Here is a 20,848-nt window from a genome sequence, read left to right as displayed (position 1 = left end):
TGAACAATCAGAATCACTTTAGTTGAGTGGCACGATAAATTTTAAATAAGGTAGCTCTAAGACATCAGAAAAGCCCACAGTGCCCTGTCTATCTCAGCAGACAAAAGAAGTGGACAAGTGGCAGCTTGAGTGCTTTATTTTGTAGCCTAACCAGTTCAAACAATGTCAGCTTCAGGAGACGTTCTATGTTAGGCAGGCATAGAAACAGAAGGCTAAAGTAACAGGAAAGTCTTTGATAGATAGATAGATGAATTAATGGTTAAAAAAAACACACACAGTGTGTTAGTTACTTTTCAAACATGCTTACTTTAATACAGGCTCACAGAAGGCCATGGACTATGCCAATAGCATACTGCATTTTAAAGCTCAGGGTCACACACCAGGCCTAATCTGCATCATGAATGCACCCAGGCACCAGAGTATCCACAGAATATTAACGCAAACATGCAGGCTTAACATAAACCATTCCCAGGCCAGGATCTGGACCTAGTTTTCTGGAAATGGGACAACAAGCTGTTCACTACACCACCACACAGCCAAAAACTAAGAAGTATTCTAAACAAAGATTTGTTGATTTGAATTAGATTTACCATAGTGAATATCAGAATAGGGTTGGCTTCTCCTTTAGGCCGTATAGTAGCCAGTAAATCCGCTGTCCCACCATAAACCTGTATTGCTTAGAGAAATGGATGGACATAAAAAAATATACCCCAGAATTGCTGGTGGTAGTGAATATGGAGTTGAGCAGAACAAACTCTGGCTAAAGCCAGTCCACGACTATAATGTTGCCATGGACTTAATGCAGGATATCAGGTGTTCCAGGTACAGGATAGTTCCACTTGATTGTGGGTTGTACTGGAAAGCGGGATTAGCATTTTCACCTTATCTATCCTAAGGTGGTTCGTCATATATTGGGTGCGGCTACGTGCTGTAATCAGCGCATGCTCCCAACCTCCTCCTCCTATCCTAAGGTAGTTTTGGTTAAATTGTGTGAACCCTTTCTTTCATTTTCATTCATTATACAAAGGCTTCCCTCAATACACTTTCTGATTTAGAGATCTATGCATAATGATATTTTGTGGGATGATACTTGGACCCCGCTATATACTAAGAATTTAAAAATGGTACTTCAGAATACTTATCCAACAGTTCGTCCATTTTTATTTGTCCAACAAATTTATCTAGATGACGGCCACGGTGACAGTAAAATATAAACCATTAAAAAAGGTTTTTAAAGACAACACCCTTTACATTTTCATTTTTAGCAAACAAGTCCCAAGCATTGGATCTGCTCTGGAATTGTGTCAGTCTCTCTTTTTCTAAGGCATAAAGCAGTTTTTAGAAAAACACTCTACATTTATCTCAACAGCTATAAACTGAACCCATCAACTCTCTCTGACAAAAAGCCTTTGAGGAAATGATCGACATTTTAGCACATATTCCCCTTCTTTAGTACCACAAACTAGATAAAAAAAAATTAGCCTCTACTGTTTAGAACACTTCAGTTGTTGATCCCCAGTAGATTTCAACAGTGGGTGGAGTACAGAATGGCAGCACTTGAAGGCCAAAGGAAACAAAGTCAGGAAATTTTCAAAGACTGAAGAGCAACAGGGAAACTACAAAGCGGCGTGTAACAAGATAAAGAGAGTACATGATAATAAGTCATGTTATGCACAGTCCTGCTCACTGCATGTCCTCAGGATGAAGCAGCCAAGAAAATGAATGAATTGAGAAGCTAATTAAAAGTGGGGGAAAAAAAAATAAGGTAAAGGGCAGTGATGGCTTAAAGCAGAATTTCTGCTGTAATGGCTGTACAACCTTAAGCTCTTAGGCGATTTAAAGGTAAACCATTGACAGAATGCAGCCTATGAGCCCATGTAAAAACTCTAGGAGAAGAACACAAACATTTGCAATAACACTGACCTTCACGCTGATCCTGTTTAGATGCAGTGTAAATCTGTTCTCAGCTATGCTACATAATAATCAACTTATGTCGCTCCTCATCTAATGGCCATTAATGCTTGCCTTCTTCCATCCCTTAAAGTGGGACTGTGTCTGTTACCATGGCTATGACCTTGCAACAGAAAAGCATCTTGGGACCGGCTGTTCTTCAAACCCACTGCCCAAACCCCCCACTTCATTCACCCGACTCCTCTCCTCTTGTCTAATGTATTTATTTCTTCCAAATAAGTTCACCACTCTTTCATTTAAATCTTTGTTATCGTTAGACAGTATTTATTTTGCTTTAATTTCCACCCTCTGCCCAGCAGAAAAATTTAAAATTATAATTAAGCAGCCAGGATGAAAGACTTCATGCAAATGAAAAGTTCTCTCGCCTCGGAACTGGAAAGCTTATCTTTGGATAGGGATTTGTTTAAGACGAGAGATGTGAAGAAGCTTAGTTTTTTTTTCCCCCCAAATCAAAAACAATTTTTTTTTCATATCTAAATCAATATAAAAAGAATCCCATTGAAAAGCAGCAGTAACTGGTACACTCATAGTACTATGACTCCTGCTGGGTACGCTTTGCTTTCTATTTATTGTCTTTTCTGCTGTTGTAGTTAAAATCTTCTCCACTTCAGGGTTATGTCTTTGTCAAAGTGGTGACTTTGTTTTTCCTCTGTGATTTGTCTATGATGTCCAGTGGAGCAGGGGGTTGGTGGGGGAAGGCATGGCTACATCAGGGATTGTGCAGTAAGCTCATGTTTTTTCCTCTCTGCCGAGTCCCTCTCTGGAATCTGGCAGCTTTGCATATTTCTGATAGTACTAATAATAGCAACGGTAACAGCTGCAGGTTTCACCCAAGCCAGCACTGGCAGAAAAGCTTTTGCAAAGGCTCACAAAATGTCTCGTTTCTGAAATGACCGAAAACAGGTTTTGGATCAGTGAGAAGGCAAAACCAACAGTTTAGTATGTTTTTATTCCATAACCCCAAGCCTTATGAGAGTGCAGACATTCAAAGATAAAAAGGCAGAACCAGTGTAGGGAATCTGTTTAAACAAACTTGCACATGCCGGAAGCACAATCCTTGAATGAAAAATTACACTGCCACCAACTGACACCCTGTTTAAGGTAATCTCATTCGTACTAACACTGGAAGTGATCCAGCTTACAATGAAGCAGCATTGTACAATGGAAATCTGTCTTGTACAGGAAAACATATGCTACAGCCAGAGAAACAAATCTAGCCATTGGCTGCCAGAGACTAGTTCTCCAAGATGCACATGGGCTGCTAACCATTAATGTGAAGCATAATACTAGGCTATGGAGACAAGCCCTACAATAAAGCGATTCTAGTTTCTACTGTTTAAACAAAACAAAAAAAAAAAAAAACATATAAGAAAACATAAAATACCTCACTGTAACATTTTTCAGCAGGACAGCAGCTTCCTGAAACAAGGAGAAAAGCATCAGGACTCCACGTAATCCCAGAGAATCGCCCCCACACTTTGTTCATCCGTTTAGCATACAATTAGCAAAGCAGAAAGCAATGCCCTAAGGGAGGGTGGGAGGAAGCATCTAATGAATAGGAAATGCCTAACTGATTAGGAAGGCTATGGACTGACTAGACTTGGGCATTTTTTCATGCTTCACAGTGATTAGAGTTTAAAAGTTAAGGGAAGATATTACACTTCCCTAAAAGGATTAGCAAAAGACATCACAAACCTCCACTACCTATCACCTGCCTCACATCTTGCAGATTCAGCAAGGGTCATCAGTGATTAGCCCCATTTTGCTTATCTTGTGAAATCTGTGTAAATGAAACTGTTCAATATACACTTGGAGAACAAAAGCAAATCAAAATAAAAGGAGTTTACAAATTATATAGATAGTTTATCCATCCATCCATTATTCAACCTTCTATATCCTAACTACAGGATCACGGGGGTCTGCTGGAGCCAATCACAGCCAACACAGGGTGCAAGGCAGGAAACAAACCCCGGGCAGGATGTACGCACGCACACACACACACACACACACACACACATATACCAAGCACACACTAGGGACAATTTAGAATCGCCAATGCACCTAACCTGAATGTCTTTGGACTGTGGGAGGAAACCCACGCAGACAAGAAGAGAACATGCAAACTCTATGCAGGGAGGACCCAGGAAGCAAACCTGGGTCTCCTAAACGCAAGGCAGCAGCGCTACCCACTGCACCACCGTGCTGCCCTAGATAGTTTATGATCACTGATAACATATTCTTCCGGTCATATCTCAGTGATATGTGTGGAAAACCTGGAATAAAACGTATACAGTCAGTGCATTTACATGCAGTTTAATAGCCTGGCAAAAAGGTTTCTAAAATGTCATGGAAACTCTTATTCTGGTTAGAGAAACTGGGTTAACACATAGAGATGTCTCTGACAGTAACTCAGTTATTTGGTTGTGTAAACCCTTAACCGGGTTACAGTTGTCTGTGCATGTCCATTGTACTTTGTTTCCTGCACATGTTTTTGTGTCGCACACTCTTTCAACAGGCACATAGAACAAGAGAAATATTGGGGCAATTATATTGTTCTTTCATCTATCCATCCATTATCCAACCCGCTATATCCTAACACAGGGTCACGGGGGTCTGCTGGAACTAATCACAGCCAACACAGGGTGCAAGGCAAGAACAAATCCCGGGCAGGGCGCTAGCCCACCGCAGGACACACGCACATACACACCCCTACACACCAATCACCTCCTGTTTGAAATAATCTGTCTCGTTATTTCTGAAATCGCTAAACTTGTGCTGATAAGCTGAATGTACAGCGCTAAGCTCAGGAGCACAATCTCAGGAGCAGTGTTGCAGGTAACACGTTAAAAAAAAGTTAAAACGCCTTACATCGTCTGATTACTTTTAAAAGTAACTAGTAACCTAATGCAACACTTATCACATTGAAGTACAAATATCTGCAGTATTATTATCCCAAAAGAGTGTGCTGCATGCAATCCAGTAAAAGAAACTTTAAAATTTGTCACTGCTCTGGACATGTGAAGGACGTATTTTCTAATTCTCTCTCAAATTAATAAAACACTTTTCATCATTTTGATATTCCTGAGGTGGAAAAATGTATTAAATTTAATGAAATCTTAAGATGCACTGCTCTTTTTACACTTTATTGGCTCAAATGTCACTGAATGAGAATTGTAGTGTAAACGCTAAATCTACCCTAAACAAGCTTGTGGTTTGGCAGTCATGTTGTTCCACATTTACTTTGTTAATTTGGGGCAAAAGAAAAAGAAATCTTAAGCAAATCTTAACCAAAGCAGACGAGTCCCAAATGTAGAATACTGAATAAACATCCTCCCATCTATCCATTTTCTAACCTGCTGAATCCGAATACAGGGTCACGGGGGTCTGCTGGAGCCAATCCCAGCCAACACAGGGCACAAGGCAGGAACCAATTCAGGGCAGGGTGCCAACCCACCGCAGGACACACACAAACACACCCACACACAATAGGGCCAATTTAGAATCGCCAATCCACCTAACCTGCATGTCTTTGGATTGTGGGAGGAAACCCACGCAGACACGGGGAGAACATGCAAACTCCACGCAGGGAGGACCCAGGAAGCGAACCCGGGTCTCCTAACTGCGAGGCAGCAGTGCTACCACTGCGCCACCGTGCCAATTAATTAAAAAATGGGGAGTTTCTTTACACAACCAACACTCATACAAAAAGTAGTTCCACTATGAAATGTGAATACCTGCCTGCCCTCTCCCTAAACTACAAAAAGAAAGTGTCCTTGATTGTAACTATTTTAACTTCTAATGTCCATCCAACTTTTTTGCTTCAAGAACTTTAACTGTGACAAGGTCACAGAAGACACAAGCTTAAAAAAAGAAAATAATATATGCAGACTACAGAACATGAACATACATTTATTTTGGCACTTATTGCAATTAAAGAATAGTTAATACAACAGCTTGGAAAAAAGAAAGTCAGTCATCTTCCAACCTGCTATATCCTAACACAGGGTCACGGGGGTCTGCTGGAGCCAATCCCAGCCAACACAAGGCAAAAAACATACCCCGGGCAGGGCGCCAGCCCACCGCAGGGCACACACTAGGGACAATTTAGAATCGCCAATGCATCTAACCTGCATGTCTTTGGACTGTAGGAGGAAACTGAAGCACCCAGAGGAAACCCACACAGACACGGGGAGATCATGCAAACTCTATGCAGGGAGGACCCAGGAAGTGAACCCGGGTCTCCTCACTACAAGGCAGCAGTGCTACCATGCTGCCCCAAAACAAAAGAAAGTATACCAGTCAAAGTTGAAATTAATCATTTTTTTCCAAACACAGTAGTCCTTCTTTATACTGCAGCAAATGAAGGCGGTGCTGCTGGTATGGTGTAGATACAGTATATAGTTGATTCCAAAAGTATTCAGACCCCTTTGCTTTCTGCACACCTTGTGTTTTAGATTTAATTTGAAATAGATAAGCATGCTATTTGTTACACTTAATAACTCATAATGCCAAAGCACGTTTCCAGAAAGGTTTGCAAATTAATTAAAAATCAAAAATTTAATGTAATATTTTTCTTCTTCAGTACTTCACTTAGTATTTTGTTGAACTGAATGGTACTGCATTTCGGCACTAGTTGTATACTTCTTTTATTTATGTTTGTTTTAAGTTTTCTTCAAAGAAATTACATAGAATTCTTGTGTACAAGTTACTCAGAGAAAATAAAGCTCTGACCTTGAACTGTAGTTGTCCCGAATCACTTGCGATTCTGTTTCAATGGAGCCATTAACTCCTTGGCATATCATATTTGGGGAAGAGACAACCACATAGCTTCTGTGGTCCCGTTTCCTACTATTTACAGCACAAAAGCTCATTTAATGTCACACTGGGTTTAGAAAAGCAAGCCTAACTAAGTGACCTTGAGGTTAGTCATCTCCTGAAAGATCAAAGATTTAGGTAGCAACACCAGAAGTTTTGCCTGGATGATGAACAAAGGCGGTTTGTTTCATCTGTTAGGTTGTTTTTTTTTTTTTTTCATCTTGTCATAAACTGTGAGGATCAATGATGCTTAGCAGGGGCAACCATGGAGGCTGCACAGGCAGGATAAAAAGCATAATTATGTGGAGTAGAGTTGGGAAAGATGTTGATATTATTGAATATCATAGAACATTTTCAAATTTAGTTTTATGAGCTGCATGCTACAAGGCATTACAAACAAGAGAAGATAAGATACAAGAATGTTGCACCAGTTTTCTTTGGTTCACAGTAAGCAAGAAAGCAAGAGATTATTGACGTTTTAGGACTCTTATCATGCTCATTTAACTGCTGGCCCTAACTCATGAAAACCTGAACACTTGTAAGGATTTCATCAGGATTTGGATGCCCAGAGAAAGACAGAAGACCATAGCTACAAGCCAAATGTGAGTTTTGCCCTATTTCCATTATTTGGCTCCAGATGTGTACAATTTTTTTTTATCAACGTTGAATGAACAGCAGCAACAATGTCAGTCATCTGAGGCCAGGAGCATCAGGCACCTTACATGATGTCAGCGTACACCAGATTGAGTTGGCTTCGGCATCACAAGGGCTGCCCACAGTTCTGATATTTGTAATGTTCATGAGCAATTTGCTGGATGGGTTAATTCCTACCTCCACATCACCCCCAGCTCATCAAAAGACCACCATAACTTTAAGGATATTTTAAAGATAGGTAACTGGTGTCTAACTATAACATTTATTAGAATGCACCTTGATAAATTACTAGCTGTTCTCAATGATATCTAACAATAGCATTTGTAGAAAGTGAGTCAGTAATTTTCTAACTTGCTTATTCGTGAACAGGATTGTGGGGGCTACAGCCCACCCCAGCCAGCACAAGGCTGAAACAATTCCCTACACAAAGCTACAGTCCATCGCAAGGTGAACACACACACTAGGGCCAGTTTAGAGTCACAAATTCACTTAACCTGCATGTCTTTGGACTGTGAGAGGAAACCCACACAAACATGAAGAGAACATGCAGGGGGCACCCTGTCAGCAGTACTGCCCTGCTTGTAGAAAGTGAATTTGAAAATGATTCAAATTTTGCATTCTCCTAAACAGTTTTAAGACGTTGCAATTGAAAGCAGTCACGAAAACTCTTTTGGCACAAACATGCAAGCTGCTTTATTCAGAGTTTTGCAAAGCTAATTGTCATAGCATAGCACATACTTTTCTGCTCATGTCATTAAGTATGATGACAAGTCTGCCTTTTTAAAATTCCATCTTGAAGCTGTAAAGCTTTGTACTGATTGAGTGAAAAGCTTCAGCCATTACACAGAGGTATACAAAGTGGACAATGCTGGTTATTCAAGAAATCTGTCTGGAAAATATGAATCCCAACAGGGTCAGAAATAATCAAATTTATAGAGTTATATCAAAGAAGGTAATTGTAGAAATGGAAGCTTGAACTATTAATTACTATCCAGTCACAGCGTAAGTTGTTGACACTGAAAATACTCAAAAAAAGCCAAAGAAATACTCACTGATAGTTATGTCTAAATTGTGTGTGCAGGATATTGAAAGGATCATATGACAAAATATCTAAAACATGTCCATTTTCTGAAAGAAATTGTAGCAGTGCACTTTTGTTTATGACAGAGGGGGAAGGTGATGGTGATTCCTGCAACAGTCTGTGGTTGAAGCCTTTGAAGTGCAGACAAAGTCATATTGGCATGGAAGGAGCTGGTCATCCTGCTAGATTATTACATTTCCCAGATAACCAAGCGTATTTCATAGTAAAGTAAATATCAATGGTAATTAATTGCTATACCAGAGAAATTCATAACATATTTCTACCAGGTAACTTGTTAATAAATGATTATTTGAAGAGTTGTTGCATACACTCTGTCCCAGAACTTTTTAAACTTTGCAATGTATTCTATCGATTTAAAACCGTAAGTAAAAAAAGCAAACAACCCAAACGAAGGCATTTAAACACATTCCAAACATGTGTACGTCTGGTTATCCTGTGACTCTGAATTGGCCCGAGCATGTATATGTGTGGGCTGTAATGTATGCTACAAAGTACCGGGGTCACTTTCAGATCTAATGATGCTAAGATATGCTCTGACCTCCTAACATTTAAATTGGATTTAGCAGTAAACATGGATGGATAGACGTTTTCTGTGAGCTAACGAGAGAACATTTTGGGAAAAGAATAGGTAAAACATTAAAATAAATGCATAATAGGGATCTTTCTGAAAACAATGTCTTTAATGTAATCAATCACAATAATAAGGCTGTTTCACTTTATTTTTTTAATTTCAATCAACTGTTTGCATTATTGTACTAGGCTAATTTACCTATTCTGATCTGACAGCAGGAGAAAAGGTAAAGCAAACACTGCTCTGCTCTCCATTACTCATTACTGGCAGTATTTATCTCTCTTTTATATAATTACAATATTAAAAATGCAACAAGTTTACATTTTAATAAGACATGCTATAAATGGCATGCTGGACTCATCTAAGTCTCATACAACATGAAAATCTTTGAAGCTACAAAAGCGGATTGAAAATGAGGTCTTCATTAAGGAGAAAATATCTAAGTATCCTTTTTCTATACATGATTTTTCCATTATAGTGTTAGACATAGAAGAGCAAGATACAAAGAAGAGAGTAACTAAACGTGTAGAGTACACCCGTTCACTCCAGGGCACACTCACATAAACACTAACTCAGTCACTCCTACTGAGTCAATCTGAAGTTGCCAATTAGCCTAACATGAATTTCTTTAGAATGTGTCAATCCAGGAATCGAGCATGGAGTCCAAAACCTGTGAGACAGCAAGAATAACCACAGCACTATACTCATGCCCTAAACAGAAAAGTCATTTTCAATAACGATAATGTTTTATGGAATCATTTACCATCAATGATCAAAGGTTTAAATGCAAACACAAAGATGTAAATATATATATATATATATATATATATATGGCAATAAAGTTGGAAGACTTAGATAAAAAGCAAGCAAGGTTAGCACAGCACTAGAAATAATCGTTCAATAGATTAAAAGGTGTGATTGTTATATTTCATACACAATATATAGAAACTACAAATAAGACCAGACATTAAAGGAGAAATTCAAATGAATGCATATCAAGAAAGGTACATATTCAGACTTTAGAACTGGGATTCCAGTTTTAAAAACAGTTTATATAGGGATCACGGTGTATAGAGTTATTTGGGGCATTCAGTTTCAGAACACTGTAGGTCTGAACTTTCTCCTTGAAGAGGATTCTATAGTGGACAGGTAGCTAGTACTGTATATATTAGCAAGGTAAGGGCCTATCTATGCTGTTCAGTGCATATCACACCTTTGGCAGATGAGTTTCATATCTAGAATTCCAAAAATCACTGCTCAGGATTCTCGAACACAAATTTCCTTTTAAATAGAATCATGAAACCAGAGCCCCTGTGAAACGATAAACATATTGTGTCTGGTCCAGAATTAAACTTGAGAAGCTAAACAGCTCTGACACAACATTGTTCATTGCTCTCCTCTTTATGTGTATAAAATGTAGCCTACTGCACAAAGGTGACTACAGAGCTTTTACTACTATGTAATGGTATCCCAGCCAAAATAACAACAGCCAAATAAGACAAGAAAACAACATTGTTTCATTAATGGTGCAAATAATAACCAATATGAATCAAACTAAAATAAAACTTGGCTCTCAACATAGATTCTCAATAATATCAGTAAATCTGGGCCTGTAATTTAATTAGTTATAGCTTTCATATAGTGTATAAAAAATACACAGTCTTACAACCTGTTAACCAACTGACAAAAGCTTCCATGTGAAGAAGTTGTACTAGCACAGCAGGGAGAGGACAAGGGCCAGCAGGAAATACTATATTCTGTCACTGTGCTCACCAACTTCTACAGGATAGTCCATAGACAGTGACTGCATGATGCGCTGCCCAAGCACCCACTTAGTTCAGAATCATAAGTTACTACAGAATTTAAACAGCCATCATTTGTCCAGGACAAACAACACATGCTGCCTTAGAAAGGCAAACTGTGTGACTTGAAAGGAAAATGCTGTTATTTTCTTTTTTCTGTTAAGAGGTGACAGTTGTTATTCATATAAAGTTACACAACAATTAATCATACTGACAAATGTATACAGTACTGTATTTTAGCAGGGATGTGTGGCATTACACAGAGTGGAATAAAGATCAGGTTCATTCACTAAATAAATTTCCCAGGGGAGAAAAAGTTTGGCCATTAACCAAAATTTTACTGACTACACCCACCGTGGTGAGTAATACTGTATACCTGTGCCAAGTCCCAAAATGCCTCCTAGAGAAATCTCCCTAATAAACCACGGGTGAAGGCATTAATTTTGAAACAAAATATAGCCTACTGTTTTTCATATATTTTTGCCTCTATACATATGTATGCTATATATACTACTACAACTATCTACCTGCATAGATATGAAGAGGGAGAAAGAGAAACAAACCAAAAGTGAGGCAAAGTCAAGATCATAAAGACAAGTCAACTGGGACTCTCTTATACCAATTTGCCTTTGTAAAGCCTCACTGTGACTGTTCCTATCATTAACCAAGTCAGAACTTTTTTCTTTATTTTAGTAATACTGCTGTGGGTTGTTGCTTTTTTTTTTTTTTTTTTTACAGTATTTATGTTATTTATCAAGCTTCTGAGAAAATACTACATTTCCCCCTTGGGACAAATAAAGAGCCATCTATCTATCTAATAGAGCGAGAGAGAGAGAAGTTGGAACACATTAATAAAGTCTTCCAGAGTTTTATCCACAGTATGGAACAAACAGACTAGCATGACACTGGCTTAAACAGTGTTGCACTAATAACATCACATAGTGCAACTTCTGGATATACAAATAACAATAATAAATATGGCCCCAGGGCCTCCTCTCCCAGTGAGGGTTCAGGAGTATAAATGGCCAAAGAATCTGCCAGAAGGTATTGTTTTGAGTACCAATCCTCAGTTTAATCTGGAAATAATCAGGAAATAAACAAGACTTAACAGCCCCTCCCAGCTTAAGCCCAATGATGTACCAAGTAGGGATGTCATTGGTGCTGAGGTTCATGTGCCAGAAGTGTGACCAACCCCAAGCAGAGAGACTCTGGGGGGGGTGGCATTAGGGTTGGGAGAGTTTGAATTAGGGAGACAGTGCTGTTTTACTGTTCCACTGTGATCCACCATAAGTACAACATTTATACAGTGTGTGGGCACAAGAGGGAGCTCCCTAAACACCTAACACAACCAGGATCGGACACAAACATGAAAGGCAAAGAACCTTTTATTGTGGGAAACTCTTCCCCAAACATTTTCCACCACAGCCACAAGTACAATTAAGCACAGGCACAATACAGCACAACTCTTATCTTCTCGCTTTGTCACTGCCTCCTCCATGCAAGCTTTGTCATCCTCATCCTCCCAAACCTGGCTCATTGATGTGAGGAAGGCAGCTACTTTTATCTAATCCATGAGATTGCTTCCAGTGATATGACACTGCAGCTCCAAAGCACTTCCGGGTGAGGTTGGAGCCCTATGGAGTAGGGACTCCCAAATCCCACAGCTCCCCCTGTTGTCCCCCACAGGACCAAACAAGGCTGCACCTCAGGACTACAAGTGCTACAAAGGATGGTCTCATGACAGGCTGTAGTAGCACCTGGTGATCTCCCAGTGGACAGTGAAGTGATACCAGCCATATTTGATATCACCCATCTAAAGTATACATTTTAAAATTGATAAACTTTTGATACTTAATTTTACAAGATACTTATTTGTGACTTAACAAGTCCCACCAGATATAAATATCAGGGCACAAAAAGCTTTAAAAAAAAGACTTGAACAGGAAGATCAAGAGATCATGTTCTACAAAGTATCCACAAACCATTCATTCAACTCAATGAGTATAGGGGGTGCTCTGTCTCAAACCCTGTAAAACTACAGCAGTCTATACCAAAAACTGTCTGAAGAAAACAGAAAATGGATAGCATGAGGCTAACCAGAGCTATGGGTCATTTCCTGGTCTCTTCACTGTCAACATGGACTCTGCATGTCTGAATTGATTCTCCTTCTAGATTCCAAAGATTTGATTAAGAGACTAATACTAAATTGGTACTTGTCACTATCCAAGCAGAGTGTACATATTGTCCCCTTTTCAAGTTAAATTTGTTTAGGCAGACTTTTTTCTTACATTCCAAACTTCTAAACATTAAGTTGACTGGCAATAATAAACTGGCACAAAGTGAGTGAATTTGGGTATGTATGCTGAAGCCCCATCAACTGGTCTTTGTATAACGAGTTTAAAAAAAAAAACTGAAACAGTAAATGAATGAAAACATTAACCTGGTGTATGTATGTAGGTGGGTTTACAAAAAGATGGACTGAATTTGCAGTGATGATCCCTGCTTTGCTAGTGCCAGATGTTTCGTAGAAAAGCTTTGCCTCCCCACAATACAGTATTAGGGAAAAAGGTCTGTTTATAGGTCCTGAAGTGTGTTGTGCTGCTTAGCACAATTCTGATAAGCAGCTGCAGTGTGTCAGCAGGGGTGGAATGAGGGAGAGTTTAACAGGTGAAGCACATTCTTAGGAATTTGTTTACACCAGTCATATGAAATTCATATCATTCTTTCCACACCAAAGAATAAAAATCATATTCCCTTCAGAAACCACCCCAGAAATTTCTCAGGCACATTTTTTCCTATATCAACTTTTCATAATTTTTTCCACCTGTCTTGGGCTGAAAATCTGCACCCCTGTAAACTCCTTTTCTATTAAAGTATATTTTGTTCCTCTCTCTTGCTGTCTCTTGTAGACTTCTTCTATCTCTGTGTTTAGATGGTTTATCTCTCTTAGAGTCTAAAGTCCCTCATCCCTTCCCATCTCACTGTCACATCTGTCTTTCTCTCTCTCCTCATTCCTTCTTTGGCCTTCTGACGTTCCTTCTTTTTCTATTGACTTCAACCTCTCTTTTCAATTTTCCTTTCTCTAAATAAGTGCATTCCATTCAGTTGGGCATTACTTTCTCTCTAAGGTTTACCAAGTTCCTCTCAATTTTCCATAACACTCCCTTTCTGCAAACTTCTCACACTTCTCTTTCTCCTTTGTTTTCACAAAGAGGTTGTGACATTCAGTTGGACATTACCTTTTCATCATGTTGCATGCCTCGGTCACATGGATAGAGCAACATAATAACTTACATATTTGTAGTTTTCCCTCACAGCCCCAGCAACCTGGTTTCAAAACTCACCTGTGCTGAAGTTTGTTTGGATTTTTCATTTTCCAAGTGTGTGATTTTTCATTTTTCGAGTGTATGTGGGCTTCCACCATGTCTCATTTAATATCACTGAGATGTAAAGGTTAAAATGATTTGCAACTCTGAATTAGCCTGAAATGTCTAAGTGTGGGTGTACCATCCCATCCTGAGTTGAATCTTATCTGGCTGGCTTCAGCTCCTCAACCTTGTAACACAATGAGCAGGTGCAGTAAGCTAATGGCCTGATGTACCAAAGTATTAGGCCTATTAATACTTCTTTAAATTTTTTTTCTTTCATGTTTCTCCTGTTTTAAAGATTTCCACCAATATCAGAATATGGGAATACATTCATAATTTTATATATTCTTCAAAACTCAAACAAAAGTAAACACAGATAAAACTAAACTGAAATTAAACTCATAGTTGGTATATTTCTTATAACATATAAAACATTTAAATAGAAATTATGCAAGCATACATTTTCTAACTCAATTAAAATCATGATTCTCAGGAGACACTGTCAATCTCAACAGCAACTGGCACAAAATTAATTTGGAATTTCAAATAATTTTGTGTACAGACTCACCTTACATCCACTTTCTATCTCTAATGTTGTCAGACACCTTTAGTAGTAAAAATTATGTTTCTTATTATTAGCAGTCATCAGAATTAACCAGTCATTCACAAAATAAAATATGGACCTTTGGAATTTTTTTCAGTGTGGCTAATTACAATAAAGTGTTGCTTTCTTATTTCATTTGTCACAAGATACTTTGATGGAAAATCCACACAACACAACAGCATTGTTGCTAATAAGTTTTTCAACAAAACACCATAAACATATCATAAAAAGATGGATGATTAATAGGGTGGCATGGTGGCGCAGTGATAACGATGCTGCCTCGCAACAAGGAGATCCAAGTTTCCAGTCATGGGTACACCCTGCATGGAGTTTGCATGCTCTCCACAGGTTTCCTGCTGGTGCTCCAGTTTCCTTCCATTGTCCAAAGACATGCGGATAAGTGGATTGCAGATGCTAAATTGGCCCCTGATGTGTACGTTGACCACTTGATGGGCTGGCAGCATTTCAAAGGATTGTTCCCACCTTGCGCCACATTATTTGCTGGATTGAGATTCAGCTTCCTGAGACCTAGCCCTGGATAGCAGGTTTAGAAAATGGGTGGAAGGATAGATGATTAATATTTAATGTCTACACAATCCTTATCCAAGGCCCAGCAATGTAAACTTTGTAAAAGAGTGGAGAGTGCATTATGCCTCCCTAATCATGTCCTGTTAAATTTTAACTAAAGCTAACAAAAATGTCCCTTATATTCCTCAAGTCAGATATATCTGATGAAACACAGGAAAAAATAAATAAATATACAGTAAATTAGATGGTCTAGGTGGCATTAGTAGCTATCTCCTTTTTGTGCTTGTAAAACTGAGAATTTTAGTGGCTGAAGCCTGCCGTGTAGAAATTATTTTTAAAAAAGTTCAGAGCTCCAAAATAATCTGTCTTGTGTTTAAATTTTAGACTGCTGCCCAATGAGCGAGGATCTAGGGCATGGATGTAAGCAACAGTGACAGCACATGTGCCTATCAAGGGCCTGACATACACTGACACCCTTTTGAGCCACTATCCTAAACAGTACCACTTTATCTTTTAATGTCAAACAAAACAGTTGTTCAAACTAAACACGTGCTTAAAGAAGGAGAGAACATATAAATGCCAGAAAGGAGGCTGTCAACAGTAGGTAAACCCCTGAAATCTCCAGTGTAACAACACTACTTTTCACTCCACCTTATAACAGGCCCCCCATGGCAACAAGTTGAGTGCTTTAAGTCCTTTCTATGCAACTGCATTTGACCATCTCACAAACCATTCGGAGTACACACCCCACCTCCTTTACTTGATACTGAAATTCTTTTCCATGCCTTGGTCTCTATTGCCTAGACAACCACAACTCCCTCCACAACAAACTTTCTTCCCACCTCATTAACAAATTACAGATTGTTCAAGAAGCTGCTGCCATTATTCTGACTCACACTAAATTGTTTGGCTCACATGACCTCCACCTCTTTACCCAAAGCTGGCTTCATGTCATGGATTTGTCTGGATTTGGATCATCTTCAAAACCTACTAGGCAGTAACAGAGTATTTAAAACAAACAACCATGAACATATCTGTGAAGCCAAAACCTCCCCATCTAAAATTAGTGATATAACCTTAACTTACTTGGCCAGCCACATTAATTTTTGAAGCTCCCACTACCTGGTACTTTTTTTATTCATGTGTTCTCAGGCCTTCTTTTTTTAATTGATTTTTTTTGAGGGGAGAAAAAGAACATTCCCTATGATCAAGTCTGACTTGTACAACAAAGAAGATAACATTACAAACAATCAACTCAAATTTAGCAAGACAAATTCAAGGAGGAAAGAAAGGGAGGACAGCCAACAGAAAGAGTAAATCTTTAAAAACTACAAAAGAAGGGAGAATGTCCTTTCCCCCAATATAAATGTTTATTCAAATTTTTTAAATAGATCTTTCCGTATTTTAAAAAAGCTTTGAACAGACCCTCTAAGTCAGGCATGTCAAACTCACTACCATTGGTGGGCTACTTCGACTGCAATACGTGCGTCAGCAGACCGCACTGTAACAAATACTATTATACAAAGTTACTGTAGCTTTCTTTCCAATACTGAAAACTTTAAAAAAATGTAACACAAAGTTTAAAGAAAAGCAATTTATTTCCACACAATCTCCGTACAACAGCGTACAATTAGTCTTAGCCTTTTAGCTAGGTCTTTATATAGGAGTCTTACAGTGTGAGATCTATTTCTTTTGTCCAGACACTTGGCATCTCTTGTTAGTAACCAGTTCGTCAATATCAGGCTTGAAATCTTGTGCAGCTGCAACTTTTATGAGGGATGAAAGGTGCTCGACAGTAAGTCTTGAGCGATGTGGGGTTTTGGTAGCTTTCATTAATGAAAACAATTGCTCACAAAGGTAAGTGCTTCCGAACACAGACAGTACTCTCGATGCCAACTTACTGCACATTCAAGGGTGGCAGGTAAGCATACAAGCCTGGCACACCAACTTTGTTGTATTTTGCCTTCAGAATAGAATCTGACTGCAGTTCAGTCAACTCCATTTGGATATTCTCAGGTGCATTCTCAACATTGTAAGAGTATGGTGACCTGTTCGTGTGAACTGAAATCGTGAAAACGCTCACTGAATTCATTGCTTAGTAATTCAAGTTGGAAAACAAATCCTCCAAAAATCTAATTTTACTTTATTAAGTTTACTTCAAAGTTTATATTGTAAAATAAACCGATATGCAAAAAGCCCCCTGATCTGCACTAATTTTACAAACTCAAAATCGCAAAAATTTGTTAATAAAACTCACCAACTTCTCGCATTCACTTCAGATCTTCAGCTGTAGTCTGCACCGTTTGTTACAAGACTAGCACAAAATTACATAAAACCAGAGCAAAAAACATGAATATATGCAAGCTATTACTACTCGTGATGGTCAGTTCTGCCCAGTGGCCAGTCTCAGCAGCCCGGCCAGTAGTGTAGTCTGCCAGACTGCTGCAGCCTAGCACTTCAATTATGACATGGCGGCTCATTAACTTTGGTCAAGGTTCTTGGGTGGGGGGTGATGGTTTGGTGGGTGGGGGTAGTGTCATGCCTAGGGTATCAAGGAGCTAATACCGATACCGTAATGCCATGGGAAAATGCGCTTTTGTCAGAAAGTGGAAGTAAGAATAGTCAATAAGTAACGCCAAAGATGCAGAATGATTCAATCACAAATGGTAGTAATCATTTTGTACAAGTTTAGTGCTAACTAGGATCTGTCATGGGGGCCGCCCAGATTTCTATTGACATGCCTGCTCTAAGTAACAATTTTTGTTTTTTTTCTAATTTCAAATATGGAACATCAGATATCCACTGACTTATAACAGGTGAGCAGGGATGTTTTCAGTTAAGCAAGATACAGTAAGTCTACATGCTAGTAGTGCGATTGAATGAATTTGTCCTTCTTCACTTTAAGCCCATCCAGAAGTACACCAAACACAGCCGTTAATGGGTAAGGAGTGATTGCGACACCAAGGCTGTCTGAGAGGCATTCAAAGATGTTTGTCCAGAATGATGTTAATTTGGTACATCCCCAGAACATGTGGCCCAGTGAGACTAGAACTAGATTGCAAAATTCACAGGTTGGATCTTGGCCTGGATACATTTTGGACAATTTTAAACAAGATAAATGTGTTTGATAAAAGATTTTAAGTTTAATGATTGAATGCTTTGCACATATAGAGCGAAAGTGTATTCTATGCATGGCTGCCTTCCACTCCTTTTCTGAGACGTATCCTGGAATCTTTGAAAGGAAGGCACTTTATAATTGTTTTATATATTATTGAGATGCTGTTATTGAGTCTGAGTGCTGCCTCTGGAATAGAAATGAGGGGGAGTGAAGTAAATTGGGCAGTTTCTGTTTTGGAAAAAAGTTTTTGATTTGCAAATAGTGGAAAAAATGTGTTGATATGAAGTTAAATTTGAATTGCTCATACAATGCAAAGGCATTATATATAAGTGTTTTAATCCTGGATGTTCTCCAAACATTAAATAATGTGTAGGTTTGAAAGGTTAGGTGATTACCATGTAGAAGTACAACAGATAAATGCTTCTTTGCCTTAAAATGCCTCCTGCATTGGTTCCATGTTCATAGAGCTTCAAATATATTTCCAAAGAAATGTGGCAGTTAAAAGTTAATGCAGTTCTCTCTTAACTTTTTATAACAGCATTGGAAAAAAGGCAAAGTACATTATAAAGTTTTAACATTGGAAAAGAAAATAATAAATATAATGGTGATTCCACATTTTTCAAATATCTGAGGTTTAGGAAATATGCAATATAAAATTAGGTTCATCACATGAAAGTCCTGGTGTTGCTAAGCACTAGTGTTCCAGCTACAGAATATACATCCACCTTAATAAAGTACAAGTGTATATGCGTGTGTGTATCTGTGTGTCCGTCCGAATACTAAGTCTCCGTTATATGCCATTTGGTATGGGATTTGTAAAAGCAATGCTAATTTTTGTTATGCATTATCTGTTGGAATGTAAAAGGCAATGCACTTTATTACGACATGCATTACAAAAACAGTGCACTCCAATAGATGGTGCAGTGCAAATATTAATGCTGAACAAGTCCAACAGAGAGTAACTGTCAGATGGACAGATATCAGCTTATTAGATTTCAAACCATCTTAGATGGGTTGCAGAACTGCTAACATAATATTCTCATTATCTGCTTAATTCTGTTCAGGGTTATCCAGGAAGCCCAGGCCACAAAGTAGAAAATGTCCCTGGACAAGACAACAGTCCATTGCAGCACCTGCTAACACCCATGCTCATAGAAGCTCTAATTTGTAACTGCCATTTAACCTAAAAGGCATGTCTTTGGAGATTTAGGAAGAAAATCATAGTACCCAAAGGAAACCACTGGCAGAGGTGGGGGCAAAGGATTCAAAACAGGACAATAAATCAGCAAAGCAGCAGATTTATAAAAATGAACCACTACGTTGTCCTCCGGTTTCGATTCCTATTTTAGAAACCTAGTGTCAAATTTTCTGCTATGTTAATTATTTACACATTGTGATCTTTTAGTGTTAGATGTGGAAGCTGACAGCTCAGTGTGCAATCTTATGGTATGTACTTACTTACGTATTATTTAAAAATGTGTAAAGCTATTCATCCACCAAAAATCAAACGCAATTAGTTCAGTTTAGGGTCACATTGGCCAAAGCCAGTCACCATTACATCCTGTCCAGTAAGTACCACTGGATGGGGAAATGGTCCATTACAGCTATTCATATTTACTTACCTGAAATATTAAACCAAAGTAACTTTAACATTCATCAGCCCACAATAAAACTGTTTATTTCTACAACTGGTGCTGACAGATTAGCAAGCTTTCATGAAGTAACACAGTGGGGATTGAAAAGCAACCCTGTTGTTTAGCTATTAAGCCGCACAGTGCCGTTAAGAGGGCAGGTTGTTATTTGTAAGCCATTTGCTCATTCCTAATGTGCCCACATTGATTTTTTTTACCCATTGTGCCACAGTGCAACCACTACAAAAAGTGCTCTTCTAAAATTTGTTCCCCATGAGAAAAATTACAGACTGCATGAAAATGCATATTTAATGTTATATTTTTTATCCATTCATCCACCCATTACTAAACCCCCTAAATCTAATTCAGAGTCCCAGCAGCCACAGCCTATCCCAACACAATGAGACACGAGGCAGAAGACTAAACTGGATGAGGTGCCAGCCCATCACACAACACACTCACTTACCCCCACTTATTAAAAATGAGAAACAATTCACAGCTGCCACTTAAACCAGCATACACTTCTCCAGAATGAACGAGGAAAATGGAGTATGTGAAGAAAGACCGAAGCAAGTTTGTTTAGTTTATTTCTTCAGTTAAACATTCTAATGACATCCAGCATTTAAGGCAAAATGCTAAGCAGTAAATATTACAATATATACATGACTTGACTAGTCTTTGTAT

General features: G+C 38.6%; 1 protein-coding gene across 3 annotated transcripts in view; it reads right to left on the bottom strand.

Moving 5' to 3' along the window:
* LOC120531251 (SH3 domain-binding protein 4-A-like) overlaps positions 1-20,848 on the bottom strand; it is an 86,630-nt gene that overhangs the window by 30,538 nt on the left and 35,244 nt on the right. The window contains exon 2 of one of the 3 annotated variants that reach the window (XM_039756499.1): positions 3,356-3,390. The exons of the other annotated variants lie outside the window; for them this stretch is intronic. The gene's annotated coding sequence lies outside the window, so the exon portion shown is untranslated. The remainder of the gene's footprint in view (positions 1-3,355; positions 3,391-20,848) is intronic. 3 annotated transcript variants of the gene reach the window in all.

The sequence above is a fragment of the Polypterus senegalus genome, chromosome 6, assembly GCF_016835505.1.
Source record: "Polypterus senegalus isolate Bchr_013 chromosome 6, ASM1683550v1, whole genome shotgun sequence".
In the NCBI taxonomy this organism is placed as follows: Eukaryota; Metazoa; Chordata; class Cladistia; order Polypteriformes; family Polypteridae; genus Polypterus; species Polypterus senegalus.
This window is presented reverse-complemented; position numbering and strand designations above follow the sequence as displayed.